Below are 5,351 nucleotides of genomic sequence, written 5' to 3' on the forward strand. Positions count from 1 at the left end.
AGTCTTAAAAATATCACTTTAATATAAAATCTTAGCTTCAGAATTTAATTGCAGGTCTTAATTTATCAAAGTTTTATTTTGATAAGCTTAATAGCTTAAAAATGAATGAATTACCTTTGAATCCTGAGCCCAGCATTTTATTTATGATCTAGCTAAATTTGGAATTATATACAATTGACTGGAAGTTTGTAAGAGAGAAAAAAATCATCTCTCACTGGTTTTGTACGTCAAGGTCCAAAACTGACTTCACTTTTATAGTTCATTTAAACTCTTAGTTTCTGTTCCACAGCTTTGGATCGTATACGCAGCTTCCATGGAGTATTACATCATAAACGGTCATGTTTCTGAATATGGGTCTTTTTATATATCTTTTTTCTGGAGATATACCTACTCATATAATTTCTGATTTTTGTACCGTTTTATTTCTAGAATTTGATTGAGCTCATAAAAGAGAATTGAAGAATCATACAAAGAACATAGAGTTTATTCTACTGGGACTGACAGATAATTCCCAGTTACAGATTGTCATTTTCTTGTTTCTGCTTCTGTTACATGTTGAGCATGATAGGAAACGTAACCATCTTTGCCCTCACTCTGCTGGATTCCCATCTCAAGACCCCAATGTATTTCTTCCTTTGTCATCTCTCTTTCCTGGAAATCTCATTCACAACTGCTTGCATCCCCAGATTCCTAAGCACAACTGCAGCCAGGGAAAAGACCATTTCCTATAATGGTTGTATGTCTCAGTTGTTTTTTTAATATCTTTTTTGGGGTTACAGAGTTTTTCCTTACGGCTGCTATGTCCTGTGACCGCTACGTTGCCATCTGCAAACCCTTGCATTATACATCCATCATGAGCAGCAGATATTGTCGCCAGCTTCAGCTCTTGGGTAACCGCATTGTTGATCATTTTCCCTCCACTGATTTTCTGTCTTAACTTGGATTTTTGTGCTTCCAATATCATTGACCATTCCATTTGTGACATTTTTCCTGTCTTGCAACTTTCTTGCTCAGACACACATTTACTAGAATTGATTGCTTTTTTAATAGCTCTGATTACAATCATTGTCACATTGTTATTAGTAATCATTTCTTACTCCTATATCTCAAGACAATTCTAAAATTCCCTTCAACTCAACAAAAGAAAAAAGGCTTTTCTACCTGCTCTTCTCACATGATTGTTGTCTCCATCACTTATGGCAGTTGTATGTTCACCTACATAAAGCCATCAGCAAATGAAAGAGTTATTTTAAGCAAAGGAGTAGCTGTGCTCAATACTTCACTTGCCCCATTGTTGAACCCAGTCATTTAAAACAAGCTTTCAGGGCTGTATTCAAAAAGATATTTTCTGCTTCAGACAAATAAGGCTATCTACGGAAAAAAATTAACATGACAACATTAAGGAAACATTGAAAAAAATTTGATACTTCCAGTTTATGAAATTATATTTAATATTTAAGACTTTGGATTATTTAAACTTACTTTTTTAATTATACAAACTTTTCCATTCTATGCGTCACGACTTTAACTTTCTCTTCTTCAATATGAAATCTTGTCTATATTGGAAATATAAAATTGAACTATTTTAGTATCAAATGAATGAGAGGTTTGGCTGTATTATGGAATATAAATCCTCGGAGAGTATGAACCTGTTAGGTAAATAATGAGTCTGTTTTATTTAGAAGCCATGTTCTTGGAAACTGTTAATAAATTTAATTTTGTCATCATAAACTGTGTTCAAAATGTACCAAGAGAGCATAATCTTCAAAAGAATAATGCAGAGAATTATTTTTTGTTTCTTTTAGAAATGTTAACTGTCAACAAGAAAGCATAACTTCTTTGAAATGAACCATAAATTTCTTTTGTGTGATATTTAGTATTTATGCTGGATATATTTTCAAAGTTGCAGAAAAAAATAAAGTATGATTTTAAATACAAGTAACTTATTCAACACAATATTTTCAAGAACACATGAAGCAAGTTTAATCTCTTTGAACATGTTAATGAATATATTAAATAAATAAGAATATATGATGAGTTTTACGACTTACACTATAATGATTGGTTTTTAATTTTGTACAAGAATACCAAAGTCTTAAGCTTTTAATGACTTGTTTAAAGATAAAATTAAGTTTCATTTCTTCCAAAATATGTGTATGAAATTATCTATTTTTTAAATCTAAGTGTCTTTTTTTAAGTGTCAGTTCTTAGGGCACATAAATTCTATAATTTTATAATTATCTTATTGAATGTGCAGTATACAATTTTTTTTTTTTTTTTTAGTTTGGTACTGATTAAACCAGTAGCACAAGATTCTTCTCAAGTTGTATCAGTTGGCTATGCCAACAGTTACCATACATTTCTTGAGTTAATGTTCCTGAAAATATTTACCTATTAAACTTAATTACCAATGGGAAAAGTAAACATGAATAAAAAACCAAACCAAACCTGTTGCCATCAAGTCGATTCTGACTCATAGCAACCCTACAGGACAGGGCAGAACTGCCCCATAGAGTTTCCAAGGAGTGCCTGGTGGATTTGAACCACCAACCTTTTTGCTAGCAGCCATAGCACTTAACCACGCTGGTACCAGGGTTTCAAACATGAATAGATCAATGAAAATCTATTATTAGGCTATTGGTGGACTCTCTGGTCTTCAGGATAAATTATAAGTTCAAAGCTTTCAGGAAAGTTCACACAAAGTTAAAAAGATAAATGCAAGTTTGCCTAGAATAACTTGAGGAGATAAACTTGTAGGGTAATGTGCTGGAGAAACTCTCCATGTTGTTTCATTATCTGTACAGCCTCATTGAATAAGAAATAAAGCAGAATGCTCTGTCCTTCACCTTCACTTCTGTGGCAGAGCTGTTTTTCTAAAGGATAACACCACATTACCTCCTGTCCAACATGCTCTTAAAAGTGACTTTGACAGTTCTGTGAAGGAGAGGTGGGGTCTAAGTTTCTTTTCCCTAAATTAGGGCAGAAACTAGTAACAACTCTAATCAGTACAGTATCATACAAGACATGCCATATGACTTCAAGCCTAGGCCATAAAAAAGGCTACAACTCCTTTCTAGCCTCCTCTATTTGGAGATTTTTACACTTGGAAGCCAGCCGCCATGTTGTGAAAAAGCCCAAATAGCCCTATGGAGAGACCACATGGAGAGTCCCATATAGGAAGAAAGCTAGCCCTCAAACTTACAACCAACATCAACCACCAGATGTGTGAGTGAAAGTATCTTCGGATAACCCAATCCTCTAGTGTTTAAATCTTCCATGTGACACTCCGGACATCCTTAAGTAGAGACAAGCCTTGCTGAACTCTGAATAAATTCCTGACGACAGAATCTCTGAGCCCAGTAGATGGGTGCTTTAAGTCACAAAGTATTGAGGTAATTTTTAATGCAGCCCTATTAATCGGAATACCACCAGAATATGATGAGGAACTGATGGTACTGAAAGAAAAAGTCTAAACTACACCAAAGGCATTGGCAAAAAACAAGTCTCCAAGAATTTACTAGATAGCAATTGAGATGTTTCAAAAAAAGGGTGCAGCATCTATCTGAGAAATTTGAAGACAGCTACCCGGCAAACCAACTGGAAGAGATCCACATTTATGCCTATTCCCAATGAACATGACCCAACAAAATGTGAAAATGTAAAAAATTATTTTTTTTGCTTTGTTTTATCATTAATATCACACAGAAGTAAAATTTTGCTGAAGATCATTCAAAAGTGGCTGCAGCAGTGTATCCACAGGGAACTGCCAGAAATTCAAGCCAGATCAGAAAAGAACGTGGAAACTGGGATATCATTGTTGATGTCAGGTGGATGCTGGCTGAAAGCAGAGAATACCAGAAAGATGTTTACCTGTGTTTCATTGACTATGCAAAGGTATTCAACTGTGTGGATAGTAACAAATTATGGATAACATTGCAAAGAATGGAAATTCCAGAACACCTCATTGTGCTCATGAGGAACCTGTACATACATCAAGAGGCAGTCTTTCGAACAGAACAAGGGGATATTGCGTGGCTTAAAGTCGGGAAAGGAGTGCGTCAGAGTTGTATTGTTTCACCATGCTTATTCAATCTCTTTGCTGAGCAAATAATCTGAGAAGCTGGACCATATGAAGAAGAACAGGGCATCAGGATTGGAGGAAGACTCATTAAATCCTGCATTATGGCAGATGACATAACCTTGCTTGCTGAAAGTGAAGAGGACTTGAAGCACTTACTGATGGAGATCAAAGACCACAGCCTTCAGTGTGGATTACACGTCAACATAAAGAAAATAAAAATCTTCACAACTGGGTCAATAAGCAACACCATGATAAACACAAAAAAGATTGAAGTTGTGAAGAATCTAATTTCACTTGGATCCACAATCAACCCCCATGGAAGCAGCAGTCAAGAAATCAAAAGTCTCATTGCATTGGGCAAATGTGCTGCAAAAAAACTCTTTAAAGCATTGAAAAGCAAAGATGTCACCTTGAAGACCTGACCCAAACCATGGTGTTTTCAGTTGTCTCATATGCATGTAAAAGCTGGACAAAATAAAGAAGATCGAAGAAGGATTGATGGTGTTGGTGAAGAATATTGAATATACCATGTACTGCCAAAAGAACATGCAAATCTGTCTTGGAAGAGGCAAAGCCAGAATGTCCTTAGGAGCAAGGATGGTGAGTGAGAATGTGTCTGATGTACTTAAGACATGTTATCAGGAGAGATCAGTTCCTGGAGAAGGACATCACGCTTGACAAAGTAGAGGGTCAGCAAAAAAGAGGAAGACCCTAAATGAGATGGTCTGACACAGTGACTGCAACAATGGTTTCAAGTATAATAATGATTGTGAGGACGGCGCAGACTGGGCAGTATTTAGGTCTCTTATATATATATATATATATTTTTTTTATATATAGGGTCACTATGAGTCAGAACTGACTTAACAGCGCCTAACAATAGCGTTAATCAGAATAACAGCCAACACTTATCACCTGGCATTTCTCTTTATCTGTTCTGTAGCACCTGCATGTCTGATTATTGTTTAAATGGAAATATACTGGAATATGTTGTTATTAGCTGCTGTTGACTGGGCTCCTACTGATGAAGACCTTATGCATAAAATAAAAATGTCGCCTGATCCTATACCATCTTCATGATTATTGGCATGTTTGAGTCTGTTGCTGTACATATTGTGTCAATCCATCGAATTGAGAGTTCCCCTCATTTTCACTGACCCTCTACTTTACCAACCATGATGGTCTTTTCAAGCGATTGGTGTTTCCTGATTATGTCCAAAGTAAAAGAACCAATATCTCTCCATCCTCACTTCCTTAGAAGTGAACATTC

The sequence above is a fragment of the Loxodonta africana genome, chromosome 22 (assembly GCF_030014295.1).
Source record: "Loxodonta africana isolate mLoxAfr1 chromosome 22, mLoxAfr1.hap2, whole genome shotgun sequence".
NCBI classification, from domain to species: Eukaryota; Metazoa; Chordata; class Mammalia; order Proboscidea; family Elephantidae; genus Loxodonta; species Loxodonta africana.